A 21,475-nucleotide genomic window follows, 5' to 3' on the forward strand; every position below is an offset into this window, starting at 1 on the left:
ACATGATAATGCGAAAACGTATCGTTAATGTCAACGGACTTTTGTTTGAAAATCTCCTCGTTAAAGCTATTGCGTATACGTGTCGTTCTTATTCGCACGATAGGAGCACGCGTGCCACACCCGTCGACATCTTGCCGCCCTGAACATGAAAACGAAATGAAATGAAATTCTTCGCTATTTCATAACGAAAATCGTGCCGCGTGTACGTGAACGTAGCGATGGAAATTGCGAAAGCCAGACTCGACGGACCGCTGTGTGCAACTGCGCTCTTCCTCGTTCGATTCATGGTGAATGAACTTTCTCGCTTGTCGCGTATCACCACCTTTTCGTGTCCGTGTATTTAATTAAGTCGTATCGAGCATTCGCCGTGGACGCGTTTTCACTTTCGCAACCGAATTTATCGCACGATTCCGAAAACCCATAAAACATGCGGGAATTCCATCTGCGCGCGTCTTCCGTCTCCGAGAGTACTTTTTAAATTCCATCGAGATTAACTGCGCGATATCGAGAGTACACTTGCCGTTTCTTTGCCATTTCTTTCCAATTTATGATCCGAACACGTTCACCCCGAACGAACGATGTACATAGCTGAAAGTTACGGTCGATGAATAATTAATAGGAAGTGTTACTTTTTTTTTTTTTTTAATATCTTCTACGATTTCATAGTTGAAGTATTTGGAGAGAACATTTTGTTTATTGGATCGCTCGGTTTGGAAGTATTTTTCTAGTTGTTCGATATGAAGCACATTTCTCTGCTATTGGGTTGGCAACTAAGTGATTACGGATCTTGTCATTAGATGATAATGACATAATAGATCGTCAGAGGTAATGGAATTAGGAAGTTTCTCTTTTCTAGTTGCAGTATGTCATAGACGACAAATTGTCCTTGGTTCGCCAAATTACCCGGTAAATAGCGACAAGTAGCGTGGCTATAATTCTTCTAATATAAACCGCGAGTATACGTAGCAATTATATTGTTCATTTAACTCGTTACAATACGACATATCGAAGGATATTTTTGTATTCCGCTATAGTTGGATAAAACCCTCGGAGATATGCAAGAAGGTAGTAAATGTCTCGCGTTCTCGTCGTTCGCCGCTGTATTATTATCATCCGATTCCAAGACAACAAATTCAGAACGTTTGGTGAAATAGCGAGAATGTAAAATATATGGCGCGACAGAGGAATGGAAACTCGTTGGGCGAAGAAAGAAGACCGTGCCATCTTACGCAAATGAATTAGGTATCATAAAACTATACGCACCGTAAAGATTTCTAAAAGAGAAACAACTGATTCTAGTCAGCCGTACGACACGCCAGTGCATATGGAACAAGTTGACGAGGATACGAGGTACGATGGAGCGCGGAGAAATTGCACGACAGGCAAAATTATTAAAATTCGCTCGTGCCCTGCGATCTTGTAAAACGAAGAACTTTTGAAAGCTCTTGAAACGCCTGGAGAATGTTTCGGAAAATTCGACAACCAGCGATGGCCAGGGATGGTGCAAGCACCTCAGTCGACTTGAAAATATCCTACGATGCAGTTAAATCATCCTACGATCGAAGATTTATAAATAATATGTGACAGCGTTAGACCCAGCGCGGTGCAAAGAACCAGATAAAGACCCGGTACAGTTCGAAAGCGCAGGACTACCAGTTTTGCAGCATTAATTAACTGACAAACTGGTTATGCCGCGCTCGAAACTAGATTCCGTAGGTGAGGTTATCGTAAGGTTGCTGGAGTGTTGAGGCCGATACTATTGCTGGCGATACGCAGCGATTGATCCTCGGCCAACGGTCATACTTTCGCGTTACCACGGAAAACGCGAGAAAATTATCGCGAAACTTGGACATTTTTCGACTAAGAAAACTCGTGCGGGAGATACGAAGATTTTCCCATTTCAGGATTTGTATTATGTTATTCGTATTGTGTTAATCGTATTCGTATTGTATCATATTATTTGTATTGTGTTATTCGCAAATGTTTCTACGAGCATCTCGCGTTCGTTATTATTTTCCAAGTCACCTTGTAAATTTGTTTATATTTCTTTTTATACGTATTCGTGGAAACAAGCGAAGGAGCTTAACGAACGCTTAGGTTCTAATACGATCGAGCTCTTACAAATGTTCAAGTACTTTCGCCAGCCGCTGTGTTTCTTCATTGCGCAACGAATTTGCCATTAATTCGTATATTTTAGTAACATTTGCGTGTTATCTGTACAAATCCTTTCTTTCTACGAGCACTTTCTCATCGACAGGAATATTTTTCTGGAGAATCGCGGAGGGAGATTCGAATCTTTTATGGACTAGCAACGTCTCCGTGGCGATGCAAAAGAGAACTAAATGCAAATTCGAGGTGACTAAGAGCCAGTAGTGACTCATCCGCCATCGCTTGAAATATTTCGTACGAGTTAAGAATCTAGCGCTGCATTCCGCGCACCAACGAAAGTTTTACGTAACAAACGAATAGCGTTTCGATCGGTAGCATTGTCTCGTACATCCTAGGAACGCGTTCTACGCTTCGTAATTATAGGAAGAACGCTACAATGTTGTAATTGGTAATTTGCATGAGCGGAAGGACACGTAAATTTCAGCTTGAAGAAATCCAATCGCCTCGTAGGTCTCTATTAAATGACTTTTATTACACCTGCGATTGAATGTACGTCGCAGAACGCAAACATCAAACTCACGGTTACAATCGAGAAGAAAAACGGCTGTTTATCTATCGTAAATTATACCGTGGTTCGAGGTTTTATAAAACGCGTGGTATCATGCTACGTAATCAGAAAGTAAACCAACGTTACGACACACGAAATCCAATAATCTACTTTTAATTTGTACGGCAAAGGCATTGCATAATGATATCGAACAGCCGGTCAATTTCTACTTCCGATTCGACGTAACTGAAAACATTCAGGCAAAAGCATTCGGCTAGGTCGATCGCCTTCCACGATCGTTGTTAAATCGATTCATCGTGTCAATTGGAGAAAGATCTGTCTCTTTCTCTGTCTCGCGTTACCTCTGTGTTGCCATAGCTTTCTGATTATATGTCGTTACAAATTTTCTCCGTGTCAAATCGTTTGATCTCGTTACGTCAGCCCTAGCGATTCTCTCGCTTCGCCATTTGTCTCTCGCATCTCACCTCTGAGAATCAAATTTGCTGACAATAGTTTCTCCTACGATGCTATACGCGCACGGTTATCGGAGAAAAACGCCGAGAGCTTGCAAAATTCTGGAAAGCACGACGTCATGCGATCAACAAGACGAGGATTCGCGTTACGATCGTCGCGGCAATAAATCTTGCTCGTAACCCCGGCCTCGCTCGCTTTTCCACGACTTTCAGATTCCACATATCTGCAGTTTGACTGCGAGATAGTAAACGTAGTCGTCTAATCTTACGCGTTACGCAGAGACAACGAAAATGTTGCGGTTACTCGCGACGATACGTAAATAAACGCAAACCTTGTGCCAAGAGATTTTATAGCCACGATGTACGAACAGAAAATGAGAAACAGCGGATAGAATCGTTAGGCGAACTCGGGTCGAACGAATGGTTCGTCGCCTGATCGATTCGCACAAATAAAATCCTACGGATAGATGCGTTTAAACGAGAGCGGGCTATGAAGATAGTTAAAAGATCGGCCGAACCTCGTCTGTACCACGTCGTGAATTAATTATCTTTTATCGAAATTCGACCGTAATTATTTGCATGACAAGATCTGTTCATCGAGCAAGAACAATAATACCTTTGATCGCGTTATCGCTGTTTGCCTTCCTCTCGCCGAGCCGATAAGCAAGAAAATTTATTAACGCAGTCATACGAATATAACAAACGACTGCGTTATTTAATATTCCGTGATGTACGTATGTTACAATCGAACGACTGTCTCCCGTAGGTTTATAGCGTTGCATAAGCAGAGTATGTAAATTGGAACGGTATCGTCGTCGTGAATGGTACGGGGCCAGATCAGGAAACGTACAGCTCGATGATACACGTCGCATGGTATCGCGATTCTTGGCAATCGCACACGTACGCTATTCTGTAGGAAGTAATTCCGATAAAATGAATACGCGTAACGAGCTACCGTACTCGTGCAGCGAAGTGAGAGCCGCTATTGTTCGGCCACGGTATCCTGCTCGAGGAAGAGGCTACGGTCTCAGGAGTTGGCGTGCGCTGTTTTACTTTCTACGAATAAAGCACATTGTAATATTTCGGTCGACGAGAGAAAGACTTTACGGCACATTTAAGACGCAAAAAGCGTCTCAACACTGAATCAGCTCGCATGGAAAATGTCGCGTGTCGCTAGGGCGCTTCGATAAAAAAAAAAAAAAAAAACTGCTAAATTACATGCTACGTTCGCTCGAGACGCGCAAGCCGAGTCGTTATTAATTTGAATACAGCGAGGAGAAAAATTGACCCGGTAAAGAGGATTTTTTAGAAAACCGATGGTTTATTCATGTAGTCTCCTCGTCTCGTTAAATCAGGATCGTTTCAGATTTTTTACATTTCCTAGTACTTTCTTTTTTTTTGGTTTTTTTTAGCAAAGTTGAAAGACACGCGCGTGTGAACTGAATTTTATATATAGTTACTCGCATCGATATTTGAATATGACGCTGTCTCGAATATAACGAGATATATTTAAAGAATTGTCGTTTTATATTTACGGTTTCCTTGTCTGTGTTATAACTTGCGTGTGTACGTACCTTTTCCATTGACCCTTTGCACTCTGAATTTTATTTCGGTTTCGTTACCAGTAGCTTCCGTCGCTTTTAAGCGTTTTATTCGAAATTTACTTCAACTAAAAAATAAGACAATTTGAATAAATAAAGGAAGAAACAAATTCGCTTAAATTCCAGTTTTGTTCACACTATTGTTGTGTTTTGTAATTTTTAAGTGTATGATGTATCTTGAAACAATTTCCAGGATACAATCCTGGTTTTCCTTCGCACAGAAAAAGGTGGGACTGAAAGAATGTCGAGTGGGACTCGACAAAGGAGCTCCTGAGATAACAACTGATGTCAAGTCACGCTCGACATAGGAGTGCAAAGAGTTAAATTGCCTGCATGCTACGCTTTATATCCTTTTTACTTTACCAATTTTACTTTGCCTTGAACTTCTGCAAAAATGTCAAATTCAAATCGGACTATGGGAATGGGATGATCAGCGACGAATACACGAGCGATCCGAGCATGTCCCGAGCGGTTTCAACGGCATTCAAGTCGGACGAGTTGCCTGTGACTGGACACTGATTATGAGCACACACTGATGAATTTTTCGAGAAAAGTAACTCTGTAATGAATTTGATTCCGTGATATCGCGCAGTATTAAATTGATTGTTAGACGCGTCGAATAATAATCTCGTATATCCGACACATTCTGCATAGTTCTAATTCGATGGCTAATTTGTTTGTCGCTGTATTGACGCATAGAATCGACAACGAATGGACCACAGTAGTAAAAAACGATGCTGCAGGACTAGAATATTCCCTTAACACTTCAACTGCCACGCCGAAATCACGCGTTTCGCTCAGGACGTCACGGGAGTATTTCTATTATTCAAAGCATATAATGGCAAAATAATAATAAATCGACGATGTAAGACAACATTGTTCCCCAATGGACCGTTTATCTTATTGGTGGTCACGGGTGACCATCGTGGTGCCTTGGTAACAGTTGATAGCGACATATTATAACAAGACTTCGTTTATTTCAACAAACCATTCGCGTTCGTTGTTTCGTCGCAAGCAAAACGTGCGGAATATATTGTTGAAACGTGTAGAAGATATTATAGTAAACAGTATTTGCTCGTTCTATAATAGTGAGGTATGTGCACACTTCTAACTTCGATTATACGATCATAAAGCAGCATTTACGATTATTTTCCAAGCTGTGTTTATAATAATATTCGTAGATTATCCGTCAAAGATACGGATGCAAATACAGTGCACCGTTAGATGCAACATTTGTCCTCATTTTCTTTTTATTGGTGTTCTAATAAGAACGTTCCATTGTTCAATGGGGCACTTTTTATTTCAAAGTATGTTCTATTTATCGGTTATATTGAAAATGCCCTAACTGTCAATTTTCATACAATTTTTACAATTGCCGGTCGGTCATATTTGACCCACGTGTTAATTCGTGAATTCTGTTTCGATCCGATCGAAATCAAAAACGTAACGATATCAACGATAGTATATCGACGGATACCTCGTCGCTCTATTCTGACAAAGAGACGATCACGAAGAATGGTTGATGAAGTCAGAATGGAGAAACGCGAATACAACGATTGGCATTGCGAGCGACGAGGCCTACAGACGCGCTTTATCGAGCGTTCGCGGCCCTCGACCATTCGTGGGAAGTAATTATTGGCAGATTAATTGCGACAACGAGGTACCAGGGCGGCGAACCGACCGTCGTATTAAAGCAGCGCTTTACCGGATCATTGTTTTCGTCGCGAACAGGCAGCTCCAAGCTCGGCTCACGGTCTATCTATTGGGCCGACGCATTTGCATATTTGTGGTTGTCCGGGTTTCGATCGTGTTTTTCGTTTCGCGAATTCCATTTCGCCTGTTCATGGCAAACCCGAAGGTAGAAACGTATGTCACAGTGTATGTCACCGATGAGAAACTTTACCGAAATCCCTGGTGAACGCAAAGTCTAAAATTCACTACGAAACGGTAGAGAATCATAGGTGCAAAGATGTAAATTTGTCAAAGATAAAGAAAAAATGGTACAATGGTAATGATACAAATGGACCAAGTTGTATGGGAGCCAAGGATTATCGAGATAAGCGATATTTTCATATGTTCGTTTATCGTTTTTGAAAGGTTTGACATTGACAAATATCGAAAAAGTGCAACGATTCTCAAAACTGGTTTCCTGTAAAAAAAATAGCAAACGCGTTTTATCACGTTCTTCCCTGTAGTCTTCGTACTAGTCTCATTTCGACTTCAAGAGTCAGCCCTTCAGTTTCCTGACACCCGCAGCCCAACAGCTGTATACACCGTCGGAAAAGCCATGAATTTCCTGAATAATCTAATATCTGCATATCACGACTGCTCGCGTTCGAACGTGTCTCTCGATGCTTTCGAAACTCGATGACCACTGTCCGCTCTCCTTCGCGCGTCTTTCTAATCGGTGCTCGAAATTCCGCGCCGAAAGAAAGTCGTCGACACTCGACACGCGATTTCGTTTTCTATTCTGCATCGTTTCGTTCTTTATGCGTCATTACGGATGTGTAACGACTGACGGGGCGATCGATTTCATGGAATCGCAAGGCGTTTAGTTAACGTGCAACTTATCATCGAGAAAACCGTGGAAACTGCAAAGGATGTAGAACGATAGAAGAGTGAAAATATTTGCACCTAGATACCGTGGTTCTGCGCAACAATGGCAGATACGCTGGATACGGCCTATCTGTTTGTTCGTATTTTCAAATAATATTGGACCACGACGCGCTGTCTTTGTTTGGCTCTTGATTTTTATTCCTTGAAACAAGAACGATCCGACTGCACGATACGCATAGTGCAACTTGTTCTTCGCGCTAAACGAGTAGTTAACATTAAACATATACGCGAAACAAAAACTTTATTTCGGCGCGTTTCACGCTCGTCGTTGATTGTTTCCATTTACGCTACCAGAGGTTTCTAAGACTAAATTAACTGGTTAAATTTGTCATAAAGTGGCTACAGGTTAAACAAATTAAAGCGAAGCCCAATAAATGCAACCACGTTACATTCACACTGCGAAAACAGATACCACCAAACATTTTACTGAACAATAATACAAACAAGGCAAGTCAAATACCTAGGACTCCACTTAGATACACGACTCACATGGAAACAGCATATCAATAATAGACAAAGTACAAACAGTATACAGCAGACAGCTAACAAGTCGAAAATCCAAACTGAGCATAGAAAATAAATTAAAAATATACAAAACGATCATAAAACCAATCTGGACGTACGGAATACCACTATGGGGAACAGCAGCCATGAGCCATATAAGCAAAATAGAGACAATTCAAGCTAAAATTCTCAGAACAATAGTAAACGTCCCATGGTACGTTAGAAACGAGGACATACGGAAAGATCTGGGAATACCAACGGTCAAGGAGGAGATTAGCAGATGCTCGAGAAGGTGCAGAGAAAGAATAGCAACGCACCCGAACCGACTGGCAGCGGAAACGATCAACACATCAAGCATAGAAAGAAGATTAAAAAGGAAACACCTAGCAGATCTCATAGAGGATATATAACCTAACAAACACGAAGATGGTAACCCGCTGGGGGTAGCCACCCACATGATAATCAAACAGCTAAAAAATTCTACCAAATGTCCAAATTGGACATTGTGAAATATTAAATAAAAAAAAAAATTTGTCATAAATATAATACATCTTGTGAAAGATATTAGCGAAAATACGAAATCTCCTTCTCAAAGACAAAGTCGATGGAATCCACGGATCGTTGATACTTGTCGGAGGAATCAAACTAGTCGACGAGTTACTACGATGTTAGTTCCCTGTATGGTGCCTATAATAAGCTTGCAATCGACGTTGATTCTTTCACGTTCAATGTTGCAACATGTACGACAAATTATCCACGAACAAAGTGGTAATCTTCTAATTTTAACGCGTTACGTCCTCTTTATGAGAACAAAGCGTTCAGCGACAGAAGACGTAGTATCGACAAGATGTACCCGATACAATAGGAAAACGATTCTGTGAATAATACGACGGTTCTTGCTTCGACGAGAAGCGCGGAGAGGTAAAACTGAAACGAGATTAAGGATCGTCTGCATGGTCGAGCGAACCGACGAAAGAGGAGAAAATCGCGATGAAAAACGGAGTAGAAATTTTCAAATCGAGATCACCGTTTCGTTGGTTTCGTCGAGGTCGCATCGCGTTCTACGTGTTCCTCGTTGGCTCGCGTACATCAGCTCGTAAATCGTCAATCGTTGACGTAATTGGCCAGGAAAAATGGCGAACCTCGTATTTTACGCGAATTGTCGTAACCAAGAGAATTTCGTGTTACGCGGAGAGCCAAAGTTCGACATTGTTCGATAGTTTGCTGAGGTTGCGTCCGAGAAACATCGCACAAATGCGTCGATCCATCTCGACGATCCGGAAGTTGCGGCTAATTGAAAAGTTGCAAGCCACGCTCGATGAACCGCTTCGTTACGCTGGAGTTGGCGACTTTCCGCCGCATTTTTCACCAGTCGTAGTACGTGACGAGGGAATTAGGCGAAAGAGTCGCGTACGAGGAGTTTCTTCGTACGTTCGTAGTGTCAGGGCGTTTCTTCGTTCCGCGTAAGATGGTTGAAATTATAAAGAAAAACGATTAATCGATGGTAATTCGACGAAGATAACAATTTGTAAGTTATTTTCAAAAACACGATGGATTATAAGAATCGTACGTGTTTAGCTATCGCGACGTCATCTAAATCTCGTTGTTCGTTACGCAGGTGTATAATTAACGTTCGCTTCGTTGAGAACGAACAAAAGCTCGCTGGTCGCGACAACGTGTCGCGAACAATAAAGAATCGTACAGCAAATTTAAAGAGACAATGTTCGTAATATTTTCAAATTACGGAGTTGACCGATATGGTTTCTGAACGGTTTGATCGTCCTAATATGTATTTAATAAACAAGAATGTAATTAAATTGAAAGATACAGCTCTAGCAGTTACAGGTAAGAGCGTAGGTAAATTGGGAGACTAAAACGCTAACAGAATTGAAAAACGTTTCGTCTTAATCTTTCTTTTTATTCTCCGCCAAAGTAGCAACTGCGTGTTTTAACTCGCTGGCGAAAGGTAAATTAGGTAAATTAGGAGCGTAGGTAAATTAGGAGACTAAAACGCCTACAGAATTGAAAAACGTTTCGTCTTAATCTTTCTTTTTGTTCTCCGCCAAAGTAGCAACTGCGTGGTTTAACTCGCTGGCGAAAGGTAAATTAGGTAAATTAGGAGCGTAGGTAAATTAGGAGACTAAAACGCCTACAGAATTGAAAAACGTTTCGTCTTAATCTTTCTTTTTGTTCTCCGCCAAAGTAGCAACTGCGTGTTTTAACTCGCTGGCGAAACGTCGTCTGTCGCATGTCGCGTATTACACGCGGAAAACGGAACACACTGGAGAAACGTAACGCGATGTTTCGTATGGAAGTGTAACACGCAGCGTGTAAAACTCCAGCGAAACGTTCGTCCAGTCAGCATGCTAAATACTTGGGCGGAGAAAACGCGGCGTATGAAGCGTCCGTGTAGCCAGTAGCCTAAGCGTTCGCTTGGAGACTGCTAGGAGCTACGAGGAACTGTAGCTCGATCTAAGCTCATGTACGGGAGTAAAGACAGGTTAGATCGAGCGGAAATCGGAGGCAGTTGAGAAGGGTGAAGGTGCAGGTGCAAGCGGGAAGGGAAGAGCGATCGGTGTACTTCCGGCATCGTCGGGCAGTTTAGTCGTCTCGTCAACATTTCTCCAAAGCGGTTCCGGCCGATTGAACAGTCTCTCGGATATTCCCAAGGTGCGTGTGGTTCGTTCAACCGTTTAGAAAGCGAGCGTGTCGGTGCAGCAGCAGCAGCAGCTTTGTTTTCTCGCCTGCCTGAGAATCGGAAAAAGCGAAATCGAATCTGCTCTCCTCTCGCTCGGAACCGGCCGCAGATTTAACGCGTGTCCACCTGCCGCCTTTCGATCCAATTTCACCCTTCCGGCTACCGGTGTTTCAACAGCCGACCCTTCGAAAATTCAAAGATCGCCAAGGTAGTTTTCTGCCAGACAGCAGGGCAGGGAAGCGTCACTTCGTGCTAGCATAAACGCGTATAAAAATAGCTGTACGATTTATGGATACTCGCTTTCCACACTATGACATAGAAAAAGAAAAATTGTCGTCCTGGTAAAACTATTCGAACGAGAAAAATCTGAGCGTAGAATGAAAAGTAGCGTCGAAGGGTCGTTACGTCTCTGCAAGATTTAATTCGTCGATTCGATGTTTATTTTTGTATTCTCGCAGTTATACGATTATCACTGTGCAGATTGTCAACGACAATCGCAAAGTGGAAATCAGTCTTCGATCCGCTGATATATGTCTGGCGGAATCCGTTACATCGAAGGAACTTCAAGTGCCGAAACGAAGAAGGAAAAAAGGAAAAAAGAGTGGCAGGTAACCGCCGACAGATTTACTCGATGGAAGAAAAAGAAGATGCAAAGGAGGATGCATGGTAATTTCACGGCGATGAACTTAACTCGACGATAACTCAGAAGGCACGAGCAAGCAACGATTCGCGCACTCGTGTTCGCGGTAATCGAGTATACTCCGTTACAAAATCACCTTCGCCGGTGAATGTTTGAACGCTTTCGTGGCACTGGCCGTGCCAGAGGAGAAATTTCAACGGGGCTAATTAGAATCGAAATATGCGTATAGCGCGACGAATCATCGCGACAATGTCTCCTGGAAAATAATAATGCCTGTAACGCAATTAGGGAGTCGTTTGGCGGTGGACTGGTTCGGTTGCCGGTTCTTGGGTATTTCCATGCCGCGTCTATAATTCCAGGAGCACATCGACCAGAAATCAAAGTTAATCCTGCATTCCTATCGTATTTGCTTATTTCTCATTCTCGTTCCGTGTTGCTTCTACGTTCTGCTTGCTCGTTTTTTGCGTATTTCGCGTTTACGTAGACGCTGGAACAGATATAACGAACTTGATAATTAAGCAAACTGGCAATAAATAGATAACGAGTATCCTAATGATAACATTCACTAGGAAATATGTAAAAGTGCGATTGAAGTTGTAGTAGAAGATGAAGAGAAGGGAAGAGACCAAAGACCTGCAGATATTCGAATATCTGGAGATCGCGGCTTTCACGTATTTCAGATTCGTCGAATTACTTGTTGCACCGTCGATTTTCGGATATTCTTTTAATATTTAGTCTTCCGTACGAATGGTTACAGGGAGAAGTGAAAACGAAGTTCATCGATCGAACGCTCCTTTCAAATTGTACCTTTCAAACGTACGTGTATCTCGATAATCGGAAGTCTTTTTCATTCGACCTCTAACTCCAAAATTTGAGAGTCCGAAAATAAGGAACTTCTCGACCGACAAAATAGTTTTGCATTCTTTAAAAACTGCATCGATTACGAACACCGGTTTTAGTATCGCGCATTGGTCCTCGAAGCATTCGTAGCTGCGACGATTATACAGATTCGAGTGATCCTGCAGTTCCATTTATCTTCAGCGAATGACTTTATAGCGCACGTAAGCGTGTGTTTGGATATCGATCTGGAATAAAAATTTCAAGCGGAGAAAAATTTCACAGCGAAGATAAATAGATATTAAAGTCCTTGAATGATGAAAACCAACGTTTCCGAGTATAATAATGCAAGTATAGTAATAACTCTTTCTAAACTCCATCGTATGAAAAAGTACATTTTCTCAAAGATAACCTTCGGATACTTTAAAACTGTACTGTACATTAGACAAGCACGCGTTAAACAGACTCTAACGCTGACTAAAGGCACCAGACATTAATTAATCATGTCTGGACGAGGATAGCCGACGAAATATCTTCGTATGTCGTGCTGCGTGAAGATCTCTCGAAGCAACCGACGCTGTCAAAAAGAAAGTTGCCACTTTTATCGCACCAAGACACCGCGGAATATCAGGATATGTAGGAGAAACGAGCAACGAGTGACGAAAGGAAGGTTGGCGTTCGAGCGAGAACGTGGACAGAAATGTGTCGGCCTAGAGCGGATCAAACTGCAGACTTCCGACGTTTCTCGCGGAGGAAGGATCGGTTGGTCGAGGAGACCGATTCACGAATCGTCAAGAGAGTGAAAGTACATAGTTACGGCTCCGCGTTGATAGACGCAGGTGGTGCTTTCGACTTTGGAGACCGAGGCATCGGTTGCGAGCGCTGTTTCATCCGTTCCCTCTCGATTCCCATCTCGTCATGTTCGTTCGAGTTGAAATTCTGAAACGGACGGATGCAAAGATGCTATCGATTTCTGCGCGATAGCGTCTCCGGTTAAAGCCGTGGATGAAGTTGCCAAACGACGAAACTTGGCTTGTTCGTCGCCAATATTTTCCCGTATTTAACTTGTATCTTCAACCGGGTGCGTGAAATCGCTGCTACGAACTGTGCTACCTACGAAGACTATCAACACGCCATTGTCTCTTATCGTAGCATTTGCGTAATAATTAATTGGGTTCGAGTATACTAATTCCGTATCGTTTGGCGCTTCTACGCTATCGAATAACGCGAAAACCAAGAACGTGTAGGAGACATCGGAGCTCAACGGAATGTCTAATTAACATGATAACGTATCACGTGGCGTAAATAACGATAGATCTCCTGGTGATACGTAAGCTTCTGTTTCGTTTCGATGGCATACTTTCAACCGATAACTATGGTACAGGAGTATATTGTATAGAGTAGATTTGTTGCTTCTAGTTTTGTTTATATATATATATCTATATTATATTATATATATCTAGTTTTGTTTTCTAAAATATATAGTATATATATTTATATATTTTTAATAATATATATATATATTCATATATTTTTAATAATATATATGTATTTATATATTTTTAATAATATATATATATTCATATATTTTTAATAATATATATGTATTTATATATTTTTAATAATATGTATATATATTCATATATTTTTAATAATACACCAAATTAGATATATATGATATAATACAGATATATATATATATATAAACAAAACTATACTATATACTATATATATATATATATATATATATATATATTTAGAATACACAAAACTGGATGCAACAAATATAATAATATATATATATAAATGTTAATTGCAATGTACGCTGTAAGCTGTAATTAAAATTGCATCCTGATTTCTCAATGTTTCGCAACTTTACGTCATCCGTTACTAAACGCGATTTTCGATTCGAAGCGAACGTGCGTCACTCGTAATAAAATACAGTTTTTGATTTAGGGCAAATATGCGTCTCGTTGCGCTCGACGCGGCACGGCAAGTTGCTTCAAAATTCGCAAATCTGTTTTCATCTAGCGATTTCAACCGCTGATCCGTCAAAAGGTTTTAATTCCACTTCTTTCTTCGCTTCTGCTGGCTGTAGCCAGGAGCATTGTCTGATAGTGACTAATCCGACGATAGTTTAGGCGGTGGAGAATCCCTCGGTTATCTAAAACCTTTGGTCTTTGACTTAGCTCAGACTGAAAGGACACACCCTCTCGATCGAACCCTCGCTATCTTCTAAATTGTTTCAAAGCGATTCCTTATCTTGCTGAAATTTTCCCTACGTCGAAGCTACGCTAAACGTCGACCTTGGAACGTTGGTACCGATGTAAATTACGTAATTACGAACGAACCTAGAGATGCAAAGACGAGTGCGTAGTTTCAATCGATGATCAACGCGTCGATCTAATTGCAATTCAATTTCGATAAGCTGAATCGAATACGTAGACAGTAGGTGTATGTACACTTTGCTGGCGCCGTTGACAAATAGTCGTGAGATCGTTGGCACTGTACAAAACTTATGTACTACGTAAATTGAACAGATCTTTATTGCTTTGCTGTAGATATTAATAGAGAATTTATCTACTTGTCTATCTCATTGCGTAAATGAATAAGAGCCTCTGTATCTTGCGACGTATGGCAACAAATATGAAGAAAAATTTATTGCCAAGATAAAATTCATTTTTCGCAAAATTTCGCCCCGTTTCAGATATTTAACGGCCGATAAAAATGATCGTATCTCTATTTAGAAAACTTATCGAGGTTTATAACTTTCCTTGTAACTCGTTGCTCTTCGATGTACGTGCTGTTCGATGATTAATTTCGATTAATCGCGTTTCGCTTCTTCAAAGTTCCAGTTCCAAACACCATTTTACTTCGTATATTTATATATATCCATGCGTGCTATACACATTCCCATGCTTTTCGACGAATTTCCCATGGATGACCAAATATCAGCTCTAATTCCAACTGTTACAAAACGAAGCTTCAGATTGCAAGAAGGGGAATTCCCAAAAAAGACCATTACCTCGAAGTTTGACATGGTATTTATTTAGTTGTTTACATTCACAATTTGTCCGATTTGGACATTTGGTACAATTTTTTGATTATCATGTGGGTGGCTACCCCCAGTGGGGTACCATCTCTTGAAACTAATGGAGCAAAAGATAACGCAAGTCGAACGAGCGGAGTCACGCGGAGACGTTTCTTCGCTCGCGTTTCAGAAAATTGAGAAACAGCAAACTCTGGTCGAACGTTCCCACGAGCAGAAATTCCGAGCCTGAAATTAACCTCGAGCGTGGTCAAAACGTTCGCGTATCATCAGAGGCACTCGCGTCTGCATACGTTGAAGTTGAAGGGGTCGGTACCCGTTACGGCGCACATGGGTCACACGGCGCGATGACGACGAAAATGACGACGATGACGAGGACAAGCCTCCTCTCTCTTTCTCTCTCTCTGTCTGTTTTCTCGTCAGCGTGTGCTGTGCACTCAGCCTGTCCGTCGCGTCTCTCGCGCTTCGTGTCCTCCTGTCAGTTGGCGTGGTGCGCTCGAACGAGCGACAAGTGCCTGGAGTCGTACGCTGCGAAACCTCCTACAACCTCGAAACAACTCGAGTAAAACGCGGTAATTTCAGGCTCGCTATCCTTCCGTGCGTCTTTTCATTCGTCACAGGGTCCACGCATTCCCCTCTGACCGCATCCAACGAGCCTCGTTATCTTCTTATTGAAGCAAGTTCCTCGATATATTCCAAAGAGAATTTCCTTCGGATTGTACGTGGTGACCGTGATGTGCACGCGATAGTTGCTAGAGATCCTCTTCAGAGTATATTTTTGGAGTTGTTCTCGAGAGTCTGTACATGGAAGCTCTTCGATGATCGAGAATCGTACGTCGTGACTAGCTTCGTCGATGTAATCGCGTTTCCGGCAGCTCGTTGCATCGGTACGGTTGTTGTCATCGAAGACGTCGAAGGTAGTGTGGGCACTTTGACAGCCTGCAGGAATCTCGAACGGCTAACTGAACTCGTCGTTGAGGACTGTACAGGATACGTCCATCGGAAATCGGTAAGTCGAGATACCGTAAACAATGTGACGAATGGACTCGAGTCGTAGTTGCTGAACAGCTCTTTTACGTATTTAATACGCGCTCTGATTCGCGTATGCAAATTCGTTCAGGGACAAATAGCCTGTTTTATTGGATTGGCAACTAAGTGATTGCGGATTTTGTCAATACCACTTAATGACGATATTCGCAATCGCTTAGTTACCAAGCTAGTAGTTATTCACTGATTTCCATAAGTCGCTCGGTTCATTTCGAATGGGATACGTGAACGGATATTGGAATTGCAAAATCAACTTGATGCTTATTAATATTAAACTGCGTTACGCTGACGGTTATGTACTTACAAAACAATTATTCGAACGTCGAATGGGATGCGCATTGAGAAAATTAAATTATGCCATGCTTTGAGCATTTCATTTAGAGTTCTGGAAGCCTGTGTTTGCAATTAACGAGCCTGCAGACTTACCAACGAGAATGTATCTGTCTGTGTTTCTCACTTTCTAAGTAAGATTGCGATATACACACTGTTAGAAACTAATCGTTGGATATTTGAAATCGAACAAGCAACAGCAAAAGATGGCACAAAGGAAGCGATAAAACTCTTCAGTTTCGAAATGGTAGATAGTCTTTCGAACTAAGAAGAGCGCAAAAGCTTTTGCCCTTCTGGAATTAAATATTAATCTTTCGTGCGTATTTCTATAACTCGTCCGGTTTTCATTATCCGTAACTAATCACGTAAAAAAAGAGAGAGAAAGAGGAAAGGAAAAAGGATCGCTTTCTCGGCGTTTTCTTCGCAGAGTGAGCGGTTTTTGGTTCGTTTGCAGGGGACGCGAACGAGATTTTGTCTGGTGACGACGTTTGCGCATCGACGATCGCGGATCGCAACGCACGCGCCGCTCTGGTTCGAAAAAAAGAAAAGACAAATTTGCGAAGATCGTTGGACACGGTCCCGTTCCGACCAAGTCGATTGGTTTGCACGCCGCATGAACGCGTGCAGCCTGTTTCCGACGTTGCGAAAGAAACAGATCGATTTAAAGCGCGCTGAAACGTTCGTCTCTGTCCCGAAGCAATCGAGCGCATACGAGCCGAGAGAACCGAGCGCATACTTATAGCCGTTTTGCAATTCGATTCACCGGTGCGTGCGCTCGCTGTCTCGAGAATAAATGCGCCGCACCGCCTGGACGAACCTCCGACGTTTTATTTCGAAATTTACGTCCCTCTGGCCGTATCAAACCCGTTAATCCCGCTATCCTCCTTCGATACAGCGCGTAAGGAAGTTCCCGTTACGATCATTCTTTCGTTGCCTCTTCAAAATATTCTGCTGTTTCGCGGATTTTCCTCTTCGCTCCCTGTCTCTCCTCTTGATCGATTACGCTCGATCGATAGGTACGTTTCTACCTATAGCGGCTGGCGGATTTATTCGAACAAGCGTAACAGTATTTGATGAATATCTTAGGCGTGTCGTTAACTTTGACGAAAATAGAGTAATAAATACGTATATTAGTTTCTTTCGTTTTATCAGCAAATAATGGACGCGCTACGTTTTTTCGTTTTATATTATTTTGTCGATTTTATTCCGTCGAGATAAACACCACTTTAACGACATTTCACAGACTCGCTTTCACGTTTGTACGAAGCTGCGCTGTTGTAAAAAACACGCTTGCGACAGGAGCAAAGTACAACAGGAAGAATAACGTGTAATACGACGTTGTCACAAGAGATACTCGAGAAGAATGTCTTGAGGATACAATAGATCGAGCGAACATGTCGATACTCAGGTGGCAAGAGTTTGCGTGATCAATCGTTCGACTTATGCAACTAATTACGCGTAATATCCATACAATACGCGACGATACTCGTTAAACGTATCTGTGCAATTTAATTACCTAATCGCGTGACACTTGCTTTAAAATCACATGCTCCAACAGTCCAACAGGAGAGCTATAATTTCGAGGAAATTTCTAATTATAATTTAATCGCTGGTTCGATAGGCCGAATGTAAGTTAAAGGAAAAGCAACGGGCGATAACCGCCGGGAAGTCGATTTGTACAACGTTTCCGCGGTTATAGGAAAGCTGTTATTTGTGTGCGATCATTCGCTCGATAAACGATTCCAATTGAGATCGGGCAAAGGAGAGGACGTCTAAGGACGAGACGCGTTTTACGACGCATTCGAGTCGCAAGAACGAGTTTCAGCGTATCCACCAGTAGTTTGCCCGTTTGCCGGCAAATACATCGAACACCGTCGGTGAACGATACGATCTTTTCGTTCGAAGGTTCGGTGAAAGCGTACAGCGAATTAAGTTTTATCCTGTAACCTGTCGAAGCTGAACGAAATTATTGCTCGTTAAGACGATACCGACCACTTTCCACCTAGCGTCGTCCGATTTCTTTGTTACGCGCTCCTACAAAAAAAAAATTTGCTCGTCGATTGCTCCATTTACCCTCCATCAACCTACACACATCCGTCATCGTTGACGTGGCTCGCTTTCGAAAAATTTCCATCGGTATTTGTCTTTGTAATTTGTAACAACGACTTCTAATTGCACTTTTAAACTTCTCTAGCTTCTAAGCTAAAATAAATCCGATCGCGAGGTTACCAGTCGCGAAGATATTGTTGCATTGGCAACTAAGTGATCGCGAATTTTTTCAATAACACTTAATGACAAAATCATTTAGTTGTCAACCGAATATTTATTCTAACGAAAATAAATAGCCCTTTAACAAAGTGTGCGAAGATCGTTGGCGTGGCTGATCGTACACGATACCGAGTAGATTAATGTAGTTATCCAATAAAACGCGAGTATTATTAGGGATTTCTTTTAGCCGGTTAGGTGTTTCTGACGAGTATACTCGCCACGAAGAAATGGCAATATTTGATGTTACGACGAACCGTGTCGGTAATGAAATTAAAAGACGAAACAGTGATTTCGCTACAACTTAATTCCATATCGTAACACGTACTCTATGTGTTCGACGAGGATACTCGTCATCGTTCACCTTTCGCCGCGCATCTTAGGAACACACTTTTCAAAGTTTCCGAAGCCAACTGCTTAAGCTCTGGCGAACGTGGTTTGAAGCTACATATTTATCGTTAAAGTAAAATTGTAACGTTGGCGGCTGTTGCCTGTTGCCATTTATGGTTGCCGAACGAGGAATTCGAGTGGACACAACAACCAGAGAATCATAGTTGCTGCTCGCTACGACGCTCGTGACCCGTACGTCGCGTGGTCCGAAGAGCGCGATCGCTGCCGCATCGACTTCCTTCGCTGTCACTTCGTGCAGGAATACATTATCTTTTATTACTGTCGAGTCGACGAGCCTTCCTCCTCCTCCTCTCTCTCTCTCTCTGTGGCTGCATTGTTTCCGCTAGAAAATCACGAGTGCCCCGTTGATCGCGCACCTGGAATTTTCTCTGCTTGATTTTCAAGTGCCTCTCGTCGAGTCGGTGACCTTTGAATCGCGCCTCCGGCCGCCGACAGCTGAATGTAAACGAGAGCGGAAAAGAAACGAAGCGCGAGGCGAAAAGAACTGCGCGCAGTCTCGTTTGCGTCGCGAATAAGCCAGCGTTACATTTTCTATTTTTAATAAATCGCAGCCAGTTTTCTGAGGTTTCTAGCCTCGACCGTCTCTTCGAAGAGAAACACCTTAGCAAGCTTGGCAGGATCGTAAAATTAACGAGAAACTAAAATGTACAATCTACACCTTCCGAGTATCCAAGCACGTGGTTTTCGAATTTTTTCCACGGGGTAAGGAGCTCGAGTCGCTTGCAAAGCCGTAGGAATCGCGTTACTCCGTGTTCTTCGAAAGCGTACGCCCTCGTCTTTAACAACTATGGTTTAGTTCTTACTAATACAGCAAACTCTACTTATCTAAACGCCATTTATTGTACAAAGGTTTAATTAGTAGCCGGCTATGGGACTTGTTGAATTTTCTTATCCGAACGTGCACCCTTATCGTACACTGATACGCGTTTCAGGGTCAAACGTGGATCTGATCGAGACTGACGTGCCATTATCGACCATCGATTCCACGATAATAGAAACTTATGCTCAACGAATAAATCGATTAACGGATTAACGAAATACTCGCGATTAGGATACGAGTTTATGCGTAATTCTCGCGATTGGAGATTTAAATTGCCTCTACAAAACGTACCCTGTGTGTGTAACGGGTGTTTCTCTTTTAAAGCTTCAATCAATTTATTTGTAAGAAAGAAAAAGAAAAAAGACAACAGTTGCGGTACGTAGACAAAGTGAGTGAAAGAGTTCCCTTGGACAGAATTTCCATCGATCACAATGCGAAATAAGGAAGGACGGTTCTCCCCCTGTGTCACCGAAGAAACGTTCATATTTTCCACTTCCTTCCGGACTCGCGATCTTCCCCTGGCTAAAGCTCATCGTAACTCGTTTAACCGGCGTACGTACGAGTACGTAAACACGCGGTGGCGGTGACAGGGAGCGCGTCGGCCTCTCCCAGCATTTACAACTGCCTGTCATACCGCTGTTCGCCTCTTTACGCAACTACTTTACGCACGCGTTCACAGCTGCGGACGAGCAATTAGCCGCCACCGTATTCCAGAACTTGCAACTCAACCCTTTGCGCTCGTATTAAGCTCAGGTGGTAGGGCTGTGGTTACAAGCGAGAATTCACTTTTTCATCGAGCGAAAGCTAATACCCTGATCGAAAATACGTCGAGAAATAGCAGAATAAATTCATAATACACGTTGTAAAGAGTATTCGTTTGCATCGTAAGGCCGCTTTTCTTATAAAAAGTTCGACCAGGCGTGTCCATGAATAAACGGAGGGAGAATTGACGCGTTAAGAGACTGACCTTAAAATGGCTTGAAACGCTGGCGTAATAGGCAGTGGTTCTGGATCGCTTGATTTAATTTAAACGAAACAACTCTATTGGAATTTAAGCGAGCATTACTGCATTACACAGTGACTCACGGTGATCTGTCGTGACTTCGCTCTTGACTCATCCACACACTTTATTTCTAATGGTCTGTGAGACTTTCGTATTACTTGCACTTTACTTATGAGCTTGTTTACTCCGCTATGACTTGTCGATGGTAGAGAAAGAAGAAGAAGAAGAAGAAGAGGTAACGAAATTGTTGAGCGAAGCGAACGAAAGCAAGAAGGAGCAAAATGAAGAAATGGCCATGCAAGGGAACATGTGAGAAATTGGCCCAAGTTGAACAAATAAAATTACAGGTATAAGTAGGTCTAAATCGACGTTGCAAGAAGACCGCGAGCAAGTTCAGCTTTTCGGATCGGCGAAGCCGAAAATCAAGATATACATATACGTCATATGGTCAAGTATTGCTGAATGGAAGGTAACTCGCGACAACACGATTGCATAATTCGTCGTACACAGGTAGCCCGAAACGGG

At 42.2% G+C, this 21,475-nt stretch overlaps 1 protein-coding gene across 1 annotated transcript in view; it reads left to right on the plus strand.

The window, feature by feature from the left end:
- LOC117241611 overlaps window positions 1–21,475 on the plus strand; it is a 41,009-nt gene that overhangs the window by 5,047 nt on the left and 14,487 nt on the right. The gene's annotated exons all lie outside the window — the stretch shown is intronic.

This window comes from Bombus vosnesenskii, unplaced genomic scaffold (genome assembly GCF_011952255.1).
Source record: "Bombus vosnesenskii isolate JDL3184/JDL3185 unplaced genomic scaffold, Bvos_JDL3184-5_v1.1 scf7180000016261, whole genome shotgun sequence".
NCBI classification, from domain to species: domain Eukaryota; kingdom Metazoa; phylum Arthropoda; class Insecta; order Hymenoptera; family Apidae; genus Bombus; species Bombus vosnesenskii.